The sequence below is a fragment of the Girardinichthys multiradiatus genome, chromosome 19 (genome assembly GCF_021462225.1).
Source record: "Girardinichthys multiradiatus isolate DD_20200921_A chromosome 19, DD_fGirMul_XY1, whole genome shotgun sequence".
In the NCBI taxonomy this organism is placed as follows: Eukaryota; Metazoa; Chordata; class Actinopteri; order Cyprinodontiformes; family Goodeidae; genus Girardinichthys; species Girardinichthys multiradiatus.
In genome coordinates this window covers 4,658,898-4,677,136 of record NC_061811.1, presented here as the reverse complement: position 1 = coordinate 4,677,136, position 18,239 = coordinate 4,658,898, and the positions used below count along the sequence as shown (strand labels likewise).

The following is an 18,239-nucleotide window of genomic DNA, read 5'->3' as shown; positions in this document are numbered from 1 at the left end:
CTCTCTTTTCAATTCTCCCTCATTTATCTCTTCTCAGATTTCCAACACTGTGTGACGGACGTCCATCTCCCACCCTGACTCTTCATTTATATTTCCCTTCCATTCCTCCAAAACCTCACCCATGCATGCATTAGTTAACTTTGCCTGCCTTTCTATTCTCTCCTTCTTGTCATGCTCCAACGCTCATGTGGGAACTCCAGCATTATGCCTGCTGTGTTGCAGCTTTGCCCTGCGGGGGTCAATTCTTACACCCAGAGGGGTGCTGGTCTTCTTGCTTCTGCAAACCAGAGGTTGTGGACAATGTGCTGGACTGGAAGGATGAACAGCTGGAGGGTTGGAGGCCAGAGGAGGCCACAGAGGTCACAGCTATTCAAAACCTTGGCTCCCGGCTGAAAGGTATCAGGGTGAAAGAGGATCATGCTTGTGGAGAAGAAAAGGAGCTCTTGTGTCTGTGTGGCTCACAAAGAACCCAGTTATGCAGCAAGCGGAGCAGGCTATCCCAAACAACACCCTGGTTGCTCTCTTGTCATGTGATTACAATTCTGTACTTCTATTCACAGCAACAGGAATTATTACATCTGTGCTGCAGCATAGAAATAATATATGGTGTTTATTTTTAATAAACCAGCTGTGTCTTGTACGCATATCTGGAGCTGTGCAAGTGATATATAATGCTTGGCTGTAGCGTCTTCATCTTTTACATTTATGATGCTCATATTGGAAGGGGAAAGAAGTCAATAACTTCAAGGCCCTACTGCAAAGACACTAAGCCATTCCCTGTTCTTATGGTATTGAAAAAGCAAGTTTTTTTTTTGATTAGCAAACAGCAAAGCATGCCCTTCAGGGTACTTCTCAGAAATAGCAGGGATGTAAAGGTTAATCTTCAGTTTATTGCCACCAGCAGTCAGACAGATAGTATGTTTTAAAATTCCTTGTCAGGGGCCATTGATCCTTTGACATCAGATGTCCCTAAACATGACATTCTTGTTTTTGATCCTGCCTAGACCATTAGATTATTGTCTTTGTCCACGATTTTCAGAAAGATGTTTAGAACAACTTTGTTAAAGATATTGTGGTGTATTCTTTTTTTATTCCCAAATTCAAAGACAACAAAAATACAGTTGGGTAATGATGTATGGGTTGTAAAGATACAAAGACACAGAAGAAAAACAGCTTATCCTCCTGGATGTGTTTGAGTAGATGACATCACAAAAGGCACCAGGATTTAGCTAATAGGTTGGCATGGATTTATTCACACTGTTGCTCAGGCATTCAAGTTGCATTGGAGTTACAGGAACCATTCAGCCTGTTTGACCGAAAATGTACCTTCTTTTGTTTTCTTTTATTGTGAAGTAAACAAGAATAGTAAGAGCAGTGGCCACACAAAAACAGCAAGACAAGCAGAATGTGTGTAAAATGTAATTAAATGGTGTCCAGTACAGTCCATGCACAGTGGCAAATTAAATAATCTAATAGTCATGAACTAACTATAGAAAAACAAGCCTTCAAATGCAATATTGCCAATAAGATTATAACATCAGTGACCATCAAGCCACTGACACTGCTGTGGACGGTGACGCTAAATGGAAAGTTAGAGTCTTTAGAACTTTCTGTTGATTCAAGGTCAAACAAACACAGATTCCTACTCCATCAATATAGTCTACTTTGATGCCAGATGCAGTCTAAAACTAATAAAGTCAATTATGTAGTTAGGATTTCATCTTGAGAGCCTTATGTTAAAGCGATTTATGAATAAAGGTTTTGATTGACTTTGATTTTAGTATGCCTGAAAAAAGACAAGGGAAGAAAAGTAATGAATATTATTTCCTTATTCTTATTCTTATTAATCTGTTTGATGTAATTTTTGTTTTATTTTACCACTTGTAAAATGTTTAAATGTAATACTCTGCTTGTATTACTTTAATACAGAAACAAATGGAGTTTGATTTGATTTTTACCAGTTCTTTTTAAATATGTGAATATAAAGTAAAATATGTAAAATTTTTATAATACCAGCCTTTTCTTGCTTTTCTAAATAAATCTCTGAAATGCCCATAATGAGTTGATTTAAACCTCAGTTGAAGTCCTTCTTGGACATGTTTATCATATTGTCAGCTGTTTCATCATGTCAACATGTCAGGTCCTCAGTTTAACATTGCAGACATAATTGTTTTGGAAACCATAAAATCGTACATGAGCATGCAGATGTTTCACATTTGGATGTTTCATGTGATGTTTTATTGGCACATGTTTAAACCCTGAGAAAAGTAGAAATATTTGGAGTAAAATACAATAGAACTTTTTTATTTATACGTTTATAAATGGACTGAAAACTTACCAACTCTAATCAAAACATTTTTATGTCTAGTAAAGAAAGGACTTTTCAAATGAAAACTGTAAGAGTCATGTTAATATAATATAATATAATATAATATAATATAATATAATATATAACAATATTTTCCAGTTCAAGGGCACTGCATGCTGTCTAAACTCATACTACATTAGCTGACCAGAACAACTTCTCCTTCTAAATGCAGAGTGATGTGATTTCTTTCATCCCTCTGGTGTTGACTGGAATGATGGTGATGGTAAGGGCTGTACTGCTGCCCCATGCATGGTGGGGCAAAGCGGAAGGACTATGCTGATTATGGGCCTTGTCTGCATTGCAAACATTTTCTGTGGAAGTGGTGCAGAGGTTCCACAGGAAAAGATTTTTGGATTTGAAAATAAACTTAATGGAAAACAAATAATTGTTGCCAATGTCTGTTGAAATCCATACAATGTCCTCAAACATGGCATCGGCATTTCACTGCAACCATACAGAATACAAGTAAACACTAGTGATGGCGAGATTGAAGCTTCGTGAAGCACTGAAGCTTTCCATCCAATTGGTCCACTCATGAGCTGAAGTGTTATGATGCTTAATTCGCTCTATTGGGCCATCAAGTGGACAATAAATATAAAAAAGGCAGAGTGATTATAATGACATGAATTTTGTGTATGAAGCTGTAAATTGAAAAAATAAATCAATGATGTCTGTGATGTCATATAGTCTGAATTTTGTCTTATGCTGTCGTTATGATACAATGACTGTATCAAAAAGGAAAGTGGAAACAACTAGGGGAAAATATTGAGATGTGAATGTGCTTGTGCTACTTTCTAACCATGCTAATGTGACTAGGAATAACATTTTTCCACTGTGGAGAGCTTCAGGCACTTTCTCTTTTAGATGATTTCACCTGCTTTAGGAAATACCCTTTCACAGGGCACAGATGAAGCGGAGGTAGCCAGAAAAGCAACAGCAAGTTTATACAAGCAGGAATAAACATTTTTCTGGCCGTTCCAATATTCTCCTCTTTCTTGCTCGTTCCAGCTCAAACAAATAGACTGCTAACGCACACGCAATACAATTACAAGACAACAAATTGTGATGAGAGGATCAGCAGCGTTTTTCTGTCCATTATATTTGAATCACATGAAAACCAGCGATGCAGCTCCTTAATCACGTGATACAACCGGTTTACAAGGCTCTGAACATCACCACATGTATCATCAACACAAGCCTCGATAAGCACTTCACAAAAAACCTTCCTGGATTACTGGACAAATGCTAATAGATGCCTTTGAATGTGGAATTGGAAACAATAAAAATACATCTGAATGAACTCAAAAGAACAATGATCAGTTGCGTTATACCTCACATGATGTCAGCAAAGAAATGTGTACTTGGAAGCTGGTTTTTAAGAGGGTAGATTTTGTCTTGATTAAATAAGGATTGACAATAAAATAGGAAAAGAAACTGGCAACAACGCTTTCTGCAGGAGACAAGCTATTTCTGAAAGGCGCTTGATTGATTTTACAGAACACTCTGACTTGTTGCTTTAAATCTGCCTGGCTTCTACTCTCCCTGCTTGGGTTTTGAGTTCTGGTGATGTCGGTGCCTGCTTAATTTGTTGCTTTACAATTAATTTGGCGTAATAATTCTCCCTGATAGAGAGCAAATACTAGGAGCTGAGTAACTGGAATAATGAGGTACTCTTTTCCACACTACAATGAGCCATCACTATGTGTTATTGGGCCTATTAATCTGAGAATGTATTTCATTTGAGGAGGACAATGGGGTGAGCGATCAGACCAGGGAACGAGATGCTATTCCACTTTTGCTTCTCTCCTCCCTGTGTCTTCTTTAGATGCTGGACCGTGATGGGAAATCTATATGGTGCGAGAGGCCAATTTAAGTTGCTCCAACAGTGTGGGCTTGAAAAGCGAGCAGGCAGGGTAAACATAGTAAATAACGCCTGCACTCTAAATGAATTTCAACAGAAGTAGATGTGAGTGGATGGTGTTTTCAGCTATTTTCCTGGACTGTGGGTGATGGAGAGAAGAGAGGAGCTCTGGGCAGTTTTCCTCTATTGCTTAGAGCTGGTTGTTTCCCTTAAGCTATTTAGCTAACCATGTACTTCCACCTGCATGTCAGTGAGTGTTAAAGCCTGTATGTATAACCTAATCGTTGCTTCCTCCGGAGTCTGTCTGTTTAAAAAAAAAAATCCCAGCATAGATTACATGAGCATCTGGGATTTGACAATTTTTCTGCAAAACTTAAAATGGCCTCACAGACTTTAGATCTAGTCAAAATAAATGCATGTGTCATGTTATGTTTGTCTTTTTAGAGTAATGCTGTGCACCACTCCAGTTGTTTCAGGGTGTAATGGTACACAAATATTCCAGTTCAACTACGTGTTTGGTTTTTAAAGTCACAGTTTCAGTATGCTTCAATCAAGAAAAACAAACAAAAACAACTGATTTCTTTTTTACTTCACTCAGCAGTAAACAAATAATCCTTTTAAATTTCTGAAATAATTTCATTTTATCAAAATTAAAAAAGTGTAAATTATAGAGTCAGTCAGTCATTTTCTACCGCTTATTCCATAGTGGGTCATGGGGGAGCTGGTGCCTATCTCCAGCAGTCTATGGGCGAGAGTTGGGGTACACCCTGGACAGGTCGCCAGTCCGTCGCAGGGCAGCACACAAACAACACACTCATTCATACACCTAAGGGCAATTTAGAGTTACCAATTAACCTAACAGGCATATCTTTGGACTGTGGGAGGAAGCCAGAGTACCTGATGAGAACCCACGCATGCACAGGGAGGACATGCAAACTCCATGCAGAAAGGCCCCAGGCTGGGAATTGAACCCAGGACCTTCTTGCTGCAAGGCAACAGTGCTACCAAATGCGCCACCGTGCAGCCCGAAAATTATAGAACTGACTGGAAATCTGGCCGGGTTTTTTTTTTCAGTTAATAAAGTAGTATAAGCAGGCATAGCCAATGTCTGGATGGATAGATTATGCAACAATACAACTGCATAAAAACAGCTGATGCTGATGTTTAGAAATCTTTGAATAAGACTGAGCTCATTTTTGAGAATAGAACATTTTCTAATCACTTTGATATTTTGACAACTTTTTGTACTAAATGCAACATGCACAGCTGTTAGGATAATCCACTCTGATCAACTGAGATTCCTCCTTGCATTTTATACCAGGTACAGAGTTTAGCTCATTGGATAGTCTCGTACTCGTCGTCTTCCGCTTATTCGGGACCGGGTCGTGGGGGCAGCAGACTCAGCAGAGACGCCCAGACGTCCCTCTCCCCAGACATCTCCTCCAGCTTCTCCGGGTGGAGCCCAAGGCGTTCCCAGGCCAGCCGAGAGTCCCTCCAGCGAGTCCTGGGCCGTCCCCCGGGCCTCCTCCCGGTGGGACGTGCCTGGAACACCTCCTGAGGAAGGCGTCCAGGAGGCATCCAGTATAGATGCCCGAGCCACCTCAATTGGCTCCTCTCGATGTGGAGGAGTAGCGGCTCTACTCCGAGCCCCTCCCGGATGGCCGAGCTCCTCCCCCTATCTTTAAGGGAGTGCCCGGCCACCCTACAGAGGAAGCTCATTTCAGCCGCTTGTATCCGGGATCTCGTTCTTTTGGTCATGTCCCAAAGTTCATGGCCATAGGTGAGGGTAGGAACGTATACCGACTGGTAAATCGAGAGCTTTGCTTTTCGGCTCAGCTCTCTCTTCACCACAACGGACCGGCACAGCGCCCCCATTACTGTGGCAGCCGCACCGATCCGTCTGTCCATCTCCTGTTCCATTTTTCCCCCACTCGTGAACAAGACCCCGAGATACTTAAACTCTTCCACTTGAGGCAGGAACTCCCCTCCAACCTGAAGAGGACAAGCCACCCTTTTCCGGTCGAGTACCATGGCCTCGGACCGGACCCTAACCCTAGTATGTTTGGAAATGTATAGAGAAAAAAAAAAATAAGAATATGGAAAATTATTTGTATCAGTGATTGCAGAACACAGTTAGCTTTACTCATCTTTTTGTGTTAGCTTTTACATTTGATTGCTTTTTTATTAATTAAAGAGAAGATAATAGTGAGTACATTAAAAACAAATGAAATTCTTAATTTATTTATTACACCTTTCATTGATAATATTGGCATAGGTAATGATGCAGCGCAACAACCCAAACACACCCTCCATTTCTGCTACCTGTATGACCCCTTCTCTTTTCCAATGGTTATAATCAGTCTGACAGAGGGAGGTATCCCAATCATTGTGGTTTTTAGTATAACAATGACCATCAGTGGGACCCTTTGTGGGGTGCCTTGAGACGACATTGTTGTAAATAAGCGCCGTTTAACTAAATAATCTGAACTGAAAATATCTGTGTAGCTATGCTGCTATAGGCTTAGGCTGCTGGAGGACATAACGACCACTTTCACCCTCTTCGCTACATTCTCACACTACTCTCCAATTTTGCATTATTTGCTGTTATTTCAGCTTTTAACCTTGTTCTCTCTTTTCTCTTCCTAGAAGCTACACCTGGCCTGACTCTGTGTCTGCCTGTGACACCTTTCTGGTGAGGGGAATCGTCAGAGCTTCTGCTGGCAACAACTTAATGCTCACCTTCTACTGATGATCCACATGGCCCTGTCTTTTAGTGTTTTACCCTTTCTCTCTCCTAGACATGGAAATTGACTGAGCTTTTACTGTAACTAATTATATGTGCTCTCTTTCAGACTCTAACCTTGAAAACTGGCTCAGAGGTTCTGTTCTTTCTTTCTAGATGAAACAACTAAAGGAGCTACATCCATTAACATTTACTTTTCCTTCCCATAGAAAGGACTCCTGGATCAGTGCTTCTGTGTTCTTTTTGTGTCTCTGCTCTGTTCTCTCAAACCTCCAGTCGGTCGTGGCAGATGGCTGCTCACACTGAGCCTGGTTCTGGTTCTGCTGGAGGTTTCTTCCTGTTAAAAGGGAGTTTTTCCTCTCCACTGTCGCTACATGCATGCTCAGTATGAGGGATTGCTGCAAAGTCAACGCCAGTGACTGTCCACTGTCTCTACATGCTCATCCAGGAGGAGGGAATGCTGCAAGTCTCTGACTGGATGCAATCAGCTGGGTTTCCTTAGATAAAAAAACCTTTTATCCAATTTGAATAAAAAGCTAACTCCGACTGCACTGTTCAATTGTTAGGATTAATAGGAATGTATGAACCTGACTGTTATGAAGTGCCTTGAGACAACATGTGTTGTGAATTGGTGCTATATAAATAAAACTGAATTGAATTGAATTGAATTGAATTGAATTGAATTGAATAGGTTGTAAATCGTCATCCTGAGTATGATACAGAAACTTCCTGATTGTTCTTTATATGTGATAAAAATGTCAAGTAATAATCCTCCTGGGTGATTTTAACATAGCTGGATATTGCTACAGCAGTGTTTGTTTTTAATGACAGTATAGTTTTTAAGTAAAATTCCTGTTTTGGATTCTTTCTAGTCTGTTCTGAAATACGTCTGACCCAACAGCTCGTTTCTGTTTAAGATATGGTGTATTAGGCTTAGTGGGTTGCAATTAATTCGCTGCCTCCAGGGCCTCTCTGGCTTTGTATGCAGGGGTCAGACTGGGTCAGGCATGATTTTTCTCTAAGAGTAAGCAGCACAAGGTTTGTCTTGGATCAGATGCGACTGGGCTAATTCCCTCCAGCAGCTGGTCCTTTTCACTCACTGTTTACCCTCTGATGCAAAATCTGCTGCTTTGCCCTGCCTGCCTATAAAGAAATCTCTTTACACTTCAACTGACCAAATTTAACAATCCTCTTAATTAAACGCTGAGCCAAATCTGTCCTTTTTTCAGGTTGTATTGTTTTAGTTGGGGGATTCCGTCTGTAGTTGGCAAATGCTCCAGACTGGACTCTGCTGAAACTAAACTGAGCCATGTCATGTATCCTCAAGTCAACCACTTCTTTGGTTTCTAAGCCCTGTCATTATCTTTGGTGTCCCTTGTTTTGCCTTCCCTTTACTGGCAGATTTAGCAGAAGCTGATGAGCTTCTCTAGTTATTTGGTTACATGCACTGTGGGTCACCCAGTTCTCTGCGGCCTCCCCTGTGCAATTGGGAGTTGTTTGCAGAATGCTGTGTCATCAGAGATTTGCCGTCTTGCCCCAATGCAGGCTGAGTCTAAACACTGCACTTTGTGGCTGAAAGGCCATCTGTCATGGGAGGGAATCCGGCTTCTTCTCCAAAAAGCATAAACAGGGGCGGGCTGTTAAGCCGTGGTGCAGCTCACTGTCATGGAAATGCCCCATCTGAGTAAGGCTCAGGCCCTAATCCCGCACCCTCCCACTCTCACAGCTGCTTTTTATAGCTCTATGGTTGCCCTGTGCTCTCTGTCTGTGCAACTAAGAGAGAGAGGGATCATTTAAGTAATATTCAATCAGAGATGGATGTGATGTCAGCTTGCTAGGTAGTGGTTTTTACAGTGGCTTTTAAAGTCTGTCATAGCACATGCCCTTAGATGACCTAATGGATTTATCCATAGAAAGATAAGTAATGTATCTAAATCTTTCTGTGTGTGTTTGGGAATTTATTTGGTCATATTCTCAGACAGGATAACTTTTCTTTATTTTTACATGTATGGCAGCAAAAATAAAACCATGTTCAATGTTGGGTTTTAGATGTAAACATCTGTTGTCTAATTTTATTCCTTTTAACATTTTCAGCCTAATTTTGTATTTTATTATTAAGATTATTACTGGAACACAACCATCCAAAGTTCTTTAACATTTAAAAGAGAAGCCTTATGTATGCCCTGAGGCAACAGATGAAGATCGGCTGAAAGAAGCAGAAGATACACATATTTCATATGCGGTTGCAAAGATTTACGTGAGGTAATTATCAGAGCAGTTTTCTGCATCCCAGAGAGGATCAATTCTTTCAATCAATTCCCCTTTAAAAGGATAGGCTATCTTATCAGAGGCAAGGGCCGGTGTGGACCAGGCGCCCATAACGCTCTTAAAAGGTCACTGAAATGTGTGTTAAAACCTCTAGTTGTGGCTAGTGGAGGATTCCTCTGAGATCAGGCATTATGCTCTCCAATTTTTGCCCGCAGTCATTTTGCCTTTCTCTGCTTTCCCACTTTGAGCCAAAATAAATGATTTGCTGAATGATTTGAGAATTTCCAATAGAAATATTTGTCTTCAGTGCATTTACCAGCGCACTCTAAAAACAGCTGTGTTGAAAACAACCCAGTGTGGTTTATTTTGATAACCTAGCTATGGATCAAACTATGGATTGGCTTGGGCCTGGTTTTATTTAATATGACAGGAATGAGTTATCAGTTTGACCCAGAAACTGGGCTGAGTTTTAACCCCCCAAAATTTGTTAAAGCTGATCAGATACAAGACAACAACCTTAGAATCTTTTAATAAAACTTGCAAATGTGTGCAAATGTAGTCCTTTTGTAATCCCTTACCGCCTGCAACGTGATTTATCAACCCTGAAACGGTGGTGGTGCTGTTTTTGGGTTCAGCATGTTTGAAATGCAGGTACTAACTTGGACACAAAAATGTATGCTGTCATTGTGGCAAGAAGGAGGCATAGATAGAATGACAGATGGTGGAGAGAGAGAATCCTGTACATTTGTCAACAGATTTGGATTATCATAAATAAAAATAATATAAAAATAGATGAGAATAGAGCATTCTATGTAGGATTATATAAGTTCTGATTTGGAGCCAATCACAAACAACCTCCTATGATAAAACTCTTTGCAACACTTTTTTTTAACGTCTGGATCATTCCAGCACACCATCGCTGTGAGTAAGATCATCTGCCGCTGAACGCGCACAAATCTAACCATGGCAAAGTACAAATTAACTGGTCAAGTGCGCACAGACTGTTCATTGTCTGTTCATGTAAAGGACCCATTGTGCTATGATGTTGATTATATAATTAATAGGAAAGAAATAAAGACAAGGAAGATTAAATCTTTCATTTGCAAACTAAATGCTAAAATCAATTCTTCATATTTCCAAATTTATTTATGTCAGCTGTATGTGTGTCTATGTCTTACCATCAAAGCAAATTCCTCATACGTATGAAACCTTACTTGGCAATAAAGTTCTTTCTGATTCTGATTAGCAGGTGAAAAGACAGAGTATGGTTTAACCTGGTCACTAAACATAACTCATTGCATTATTGACAGTAACATTGTGTCATTGCAGAGTAATCGGAGCTGGATCAGTTGGATTATGTTCTTTGAATGTGAACATATACCAGGGGAGCGTTTATACAGTGAAAAATGATTGCGTGTCACCAAAGAACAATTTAAACAATCAAATGCGTTCTATATCGTTAAAACAAACAAATTGAATTCAGCAAAATCATTGGAAAATAACAAATTTGTATGTACATAAATGTTTGATTTAAATTCTTTGTGCAGGACAGTTATGACGTTATGTTTTAAAATTAGTAAAGCTACAACATACAGATAGCCAACTCCTACAACAAACAATTTTTTATGTTGCATTATGTTACATTTAGGTTTAAATTTTGTAGCTGTTAATGATAAACCTTGATCTCTTCAAACACTAATAATATTGATTGGCCAATTTGTTGCGAGTTATGTTGAGCAACACAGTTAACAAGCTGTGCGGCTCCTGTGTTGTTGTCAGCCTAGACCAGCTGCCCCATGTGCGCAACAATGGTGGAGGGCGCACACTACTTTGGACACAGCTCTGCTCTCCTGCGCAATAGCCTGTTATCCAATATTTTGTTTAAAGGCGAAGCAAAATGTAGTCTTTGCCTCACTGGGTCCGTCCGGACCACAAACATAAAGCATCTGCTCGCAGAACAACTTTAAACTCAGCTTCTGCATGCGCAATTACACACTCAGAGGCGCCCTGCGCAAATTAACAGAAAGGGGACAAAAGGGACGCGATGACAAACCTGCTGCTGCGAATAGCAATGAGGAATGTTAACACACTGTAACAGTCCAGAAAAGCAGGAGCAGAATGGAACAGAATGAAAAAATCAGCAACTGGATCATTCATAATGATGCAGCGCAACAACCCAAACTGTTATATTTTAGGTGAAAGCAGAGAACACAACTACTGCACTGTTTTTTCCTGCTACATGTCAGCTCACCCCTTCATCCCTTCATATATAGTGTCCATTTCAAGGGTAAAAATATAGATTGTTAACACCAGCAACTTTACTCACAGCAACTGATAAATATTGATTATTTTAGAAAGTTTTTCTTAATTTGAACTTTTGCAAAATAGGATTATTCAAATGAAAAAGATACTTTGGCCAGCGTAAACGCACATTCAGGAAAGAAATCTGATGCACTGCAGAAGATTCATGAGGCATTAGGTGTGCGATAAAATAATTGTTGAAAGCAGTTAAATGTGTGTGAAAAGACAGAACTAGTGTTTCCTGATCATTACACTGGACAACAAAACATCTGGCCAAACTACGTAACAACTTTCAACCCCATGTATTGTTAAATACCCAACAGATGTCCAAACAGGTAAAACCCAACAATAAGGTTAAAGATATAATGAGTCAGGTTTTGTTTTGTGTGTGCATCTTGCAAACAATCTATGAACCATTTAAAGTTGATCTTATATAATTCCCAGTCCAAATGAATCTATGGCCAAAGCCAGACAGCAAAGCTAAGCATAATAAATGAAATACAAACCATGTCTTAGTTATTTTACTAAAAATATGTCGAATTTAATTCTATCAATTAATAAAGATGACAGCCACTTTTCTCTCATGTGATTTACACCAAAAATGTTGAATGTATTTCTGTGAATTTAGCCAAGATGATTTAGGGAGATCAACATTTCAGGGCTTTTGTGCATTTATTTAACAAAAAGGAATGTATGTAAATGGTGGGAATTAGTTACACAGGCCAGGCTGTGTGCTTAACATCAGATAAGAGTTGGAATCAGTGACAAGATAGATGAGAGCGGCAACTTTAGCTTAACCACTGTTTATTTAGACATAGCAAAGTGCTGGAGTCAACAGTCAGAAGAACAACCAATGCGCACCAACACTAAAGAAACTTGAGAGCTATAGTGGTGTCAGACATCTCTGAGAAGCACTTCTGGCAAGACATTTGTTTTGTGTGTCACTGGGCAGCAAGTTAAATGCATAAAATCTATAAAACAATGGTTGCCCTCAGATCTGCAGGTCCGCTCTGGAAGATGTGATAAACACAGAGCCTGACTGAGGAAGCCTGCTTTGTGTTACTTGCACTCTCAAGCAGGAGACTGAATAGTTCTGCTGAGAGTGGACACAATAATTCAGTTCAAGCCCTGAATAAGTTGGAGAGGATGAAAACAAAAACCCACAATTTACCAGATGAATACCATCTTCTACCACAGATGAATACAATTCACTGCCATCAAACAATGTCTACATCTGTATAATCATATAGGCTTTAGTCATCTTGGGAATATACTGGGTGATATCTTTAAGTTTCCTAAAAAAAGCTATGCTGTCTTTGTGCAGCTTTCTTTGATATGCTGGGTGTTGCAGGTATTTACCGATAAAATCAGTATTACTGTCTGAACTCATTAGCGGACAGTGCTTTGGATGCACTAAACAAGGAGCCATAATTATGCGGAAACTTTGTGTAAAACGCAAAATGAGCATTTCATTTATCTCACTAAAGCATTTAGTGCCTGTAGGCCTTTACAGTACCACCATACAATTAACTGGTCCAGGATTTAGTGCTGATCTTTACTGCTGGTGAGAGCACTTCCTTTAACAGTGATTATACTTTCAGACATGTTAATCACAGATCCTGATGACTCTGCCATACATTTCTTAAGGGACTTCTGTCTGGATTTTGCATTGCATGGCCATAAATAACTTGGATTTTTCTGGAAAGTTCCTGTGATCATGGAGGAGCTGCCTTTGAGTTATGAGGCCAAGTAGGAACCGCCTTAAAGTAGGCACCTCTTGTATATTTTAGTATCTTAGAGGTTAGTGACATTGCCTTACAGAAGCATTCCCAAAACATTTCCACAATTTGTCACAATCTTCAATGTGTTGGATTTTTTTCAAATTGAAAGTCAGCAAGCTGTGTAAATGATACATGCTTCTCAAATATTTTTTATAAACAGATATCTGAAAAGTGTGGCTTTAATATGCATTCAGCCGCTGTGTTTTAATACTTTGCACTTTTAAAAACTAAATTTGTTGCTCATATTTCTATGCAGAAAAGCTCAATCTTATTCAGAGTATATGGGGAGTGTCTGTGAACATCACTTGCCAAGTTTTACAACAGATTTCCTTTTGAATTTAGGTATGATACTAGCCGTATTTAACACATAAATTTGATTTGATCTAAACCAGGAGTGTCAGAGGCACGGACGTTTGTTCCCCTCGGAATGATTTTGTGCCATCCAGTCCCACAATTCAAGAATGGTACAGGAGCAAGTCGTGGACATGCCCCTTTTCCACTGGCTTGATTTGGCCCTACTCGACTCCACTCGGCTCGCTTTGCCGAGCGTCTCCATTACAATTATTTCTGTACCGGTACCTACTTTTTTGGTCCCTGCTTCTGAGCTGGTACGACCGGGGCTGAGTAGGGACTATATGTGACGTGAACAGACTGCTGTTCACTGATTAGCCGTGGGAGGAGGAGAATTGAAAAGGTTTTCTTTGAGACAGCGCAGGGAAAAGTTAATAAAACTCAAGAACAACTACAATAATATTTAGAACCACTGTGGCTGAAGCAGGTCATACATGTAAACCATACCTGAATGCTGACAGAAAAGAGAAAGGACAAATCAGCTTTCTGAATTACATGCAGGAAGAGCGCTGTATTTAAAAACATCCTAAATCAGCTGATCATACATAAAATCAACTGTTCAGCTGTACATTTCCCCTAAAACTCACAAAACAATACTACCATGAAACAACGTGTTTGGTTCGGAAATTTATTTAAGGTCCTTCAGCGAACCAGCATCTGCAGGAGGAGGTAGCAGGCAGAGAGCAGCTGCCCGTAAACAGACTGCCTGCATCGAACCACACGGGAGGATGAGTCCGAATATGCAATATCCAACCTAAAACTAACTTCAAAGGTCATAAGTCCGCGGTTTTGCACTTTTAAGTCCTTGTCCTCGTTATTGCCATGGATGAGAAACAACTTTTTCAAAGCCCAAAATTTTAACTTTATACAGACTTTAGAGCTTTACAAGTCCAGACAGCAGCATCTCTCCTCTCTGTTTCAGCCACACGCCCCTCACATCAGAACCCCTGAGCCTTATTTTATAGGTTCTGGCTGGGCTTTGTCGGGGACAGTACCTCTGGACTGGCAGACTGGGGTGGTGGTCCCCCTTCCTAAGAAGGGGGACCGGAGGGTGTGTTCCAACTACAGGGGATCACACTCCTCAGCCTCCCTAGTAAGGCCTACGCCAGGGTGTTGGAGAGGAGAGTCTGGCCGATACCTCGGCTTCAGGAGGAGCAGTGTGGTTTTCGTCCCGGCCGTGGAACACTGGACCAGCTCTATACCCTCTACAGGGTACTCAAGGGTTCACGGAGTTTACCCAACCGGTCCACATGTGTTTTGTGGACCTGGAGGTGGCATTCGACTGTATCCCTTGGGATGCCCTGTGGGGGGTGCTCCAGGAGTATGGAATCGGGGGCCCTTTATTAGGGGCCATCCGGTCCCTGTACGAGTGGAGCAGGAGTTTGGTCCGCATTGCCGGCACTAAGTTGGACCTGTTCCCGATGCATGTTGGACTCCGGCAGGGCTGCCCTTTGTCACCGGTCCTGTTCTTAACTTTTATGGACAGGATTTCTATGCGCAGCCAAGGGCCGGAAGGGGTCTGGTTTGGGGACCAGTGGATTTTCTCTCTTCTTTTTGCAGATGACGTGGCCCTCTAGCCAGGACCTACAGCATGCGCTCTGGCGGTTCGCAGCCAAGTGTGAAGCGGCTGGGATGAGGATCAGCACCTCCAAGTCCGAGGCCATGGTTCTCAACCGGAAAAGGGTGGCTTGAATCGAGCGGGAGATCGACAGATGAAGCGGTGCGGCTGCCACAGTAATGGGGGCTCTGTGTTGCTCCGTTGTAGTGAAGAGAGATCTTAGCCGAAAAGCGAAGCTCTTAATTTACCGGTCGGTCTACGTTCCTACCCTCACCTATGGCCATGAACCTTGGGTCATGACCGAAAGAACGAGATCCCGGATACAAGCGGCTGAAATGAGATTCCTCCGTAGGGTGGCCTGGCACTCCCTTAGAGATAGGGTGAGGAGCTTGGCCATCTGGGAGGGGTTCGGAGTAGAGCCGCTGCTCCTCCACATCGAGAGGAGCCAGTTGAGGTGGCTCAGGCATCTATACCAGATGCCTCCTGGACGCCTTCCTCGGGAGGTGTTCCAGGCACGTCCCACTGGGAGGAGGCCCAGGGGACGGCCCAGGACATACTGGAAGGACTATGTCTCTCGGCTGGCCTGGGAACGCCTTGGGCTCCCCCCGGAGGAGCTGGAGGAGGTATCTAGGGAGAGGGACGTCTGGGTGTCCCTGCTTAGTCTGCTGATGCAGCGACCCGGTCCCGTATAAAGCGGAAGACGACGAGTTTATTTATGTTTATATTTTCTATACATTTTTTATCATTTCTTGCAGATTACTTTAATGTGACAATGTAACACAGTAACGTTAATAGCAGCACAGCGCACTACACTCATGACCGGAGGCGGGGCTTCCGCCACCATAGCTTCAGCCATCGGCGGGTCAGTGGAAACGCAACAGTTACCGTACCGAGTAGAGCAAAACAGAGTGGTGCAGAGCCACGCCGGCTAAAACGAGCCAGCGGAAAAGGGGCAAAACACTTTTTTAGGATGGGACTTCCACTGACATAAGACCTTTTGCAAAAGTTTAAATGGAAAATGTTTAATATTCCAAATAATATAATATAAATATTCCAAGGTACTTATATTTGTTTTTAACCCTCATTTGCTGCCTTACATTTAACTTCAAAGTAAATTCCATCACAAACATCTAAGGAATTTCACTCAAAAGCAGAGTCTGGTGCACTCTGTTCGGTAAACATGGCTAAATACAACAGCGTTGTCAGATAAAGAGAGACCCAAATGCCATTCTTGCTCCTGAAACTAGAATAAAACATTTTTTGACAAAAATAAAAACAATAGATCCAAATGTTTTGGACATTGCTGCCTTTCTAGATGTACATAAACTTTTTTAATGTTTCAGTTCTAAAATGATTAAAAAACCCTTTAACCCAAAACTAAAATCTTACTGCTTTGTTAGTTTTATAACGTGTTCTGTATTCAACGTCCTTTTTTATATTCAACAGGTAAAGTAAAATAAAACATTACAATAAAATAAGTGTGATAAAGTGTGATAAGTATATTCATAGTTCACTGCATCTTGTTTTATGGTTATTCAAAGTCCTTTATTTTAACATTGTTGTTGTAACTTTGCTGCACATTTTGGGTTTATTTGTGGTAGCATTATGTAACAGTTTACATTTAAGGATGTTTAAAGTAACCCCTATTGAACCATTAGTGATTTTTGAATTTTCCTGCAGTTAAATGTGCATTTCTGGTAAATGATCTCTGTAAATTTTGTACAACCTCAGCACAGTTTTTATCCCGTTGTGTGATCCTACATCCAGGACAGGTTTTATGGGAGGGGCCGGCCCAACACTTCCTGTTTGTATAGGCTATGATGTCGTTGATTGCATCACTGAGTAGAACCAAATGAAGGTTTTTTTTTTTGTGTTTTTTTTAAATGAATCTTTTGAGCTGCCTGGCATAGATTGTTGTATTTTGTAAACCATTGATGTTTGTAGATAAATTATAAATTAGATTAATATTGTTATTCCTGTTTGTTTGTTTGTTTTTTAGACTTTATTGTTTGATATAACTTCTTTTCTAATGGTGTAGTCTGATGAGATTCTGATGTGTTTCAGTTCTCTATAAAATTAGTAAAATCAGGGAACTTAATAAAATGTTAATAAAATGGACCAAAAAACCCCCAAAATGGTCTGCTGATGCTGTCTGCTTACCACATTTCTTACCACTTGCTCTACATAACCTCACAATGAGTTTAGATTTTTCATACATTTTATTTTCATTTTTTAAATTTAATTTGCAGATTTTGGCCCACTTTCCAAAAGGTTTGGACACCCATGATTGAAACCACTCCTTTGTAGCTCTAGCTGTATGCTTAGGGTCATTGCCGCTTTATCACCCTGTTTTTGCATCCTCTAGCTGATTTTCTTCAAGCATTTTCCTGTATTTAGCTCCATCAGTCTTGCCAACAACTCTGACCAGCTTTCTTGTCCCTGCTTATCTAAAACAGCATGGTGGTGGCACAAACATCTGTAATTGTGGGGATGGTGTATTCAAGGTGATAAAGGTCATATATGTGGAGTACACGACAAATGTTGCTGTCCTGTCAACAGTTTCTCCCACTACAGCTGTGGATCACCTCAGCTCCTTTAGAGTTACCTTTGCTGTTACTCTGATAAATGCTGTCCTTGCCTGATCTGTCAGTTTGGGTCACAATACTGACATGACAGAACAGTGCAAGGATCTGACAAAGAGTGACTGAAAACTGGAGGCTTAATTGCCGTGGAGGTGATTAGTGACATCAGTCCAAACTGAATAAACTGCCGCTGATATAGACTAATAAAGATAGAATAAGTCAACATGGCAACAAATCACAGAAAAATAACTATGCAGGATAACCACACACTAAGTAAAACTAAACTAAAATATCAAATAAATACAGAAAACTAAATGTGACAAATGAAACCAAATTCTCCTTGTTATTGTTTTATAACCTAACCTTGCTTTAAGCAAAACTGTCTTGTGGACCTGTGTGCTGTGTTCCTTGGACTTCATGATTGTT

At 40.7% G+C, this 18,239-nt stretch overlaps 1 long non-coding RNA gene across 1 annotated transcript in view; it reads right to left on the bottom strand.

Moving 5' to 3' along the window:
• LOC124884964 overlaps positions 1 to 18,239 on the bottom strand; it is a 45,483-nt gene that overhangs the window by 26,658 nt on the left and 586 nt on the right. The gene's annotated exons all lie outside the window — the stretch shown is intronic.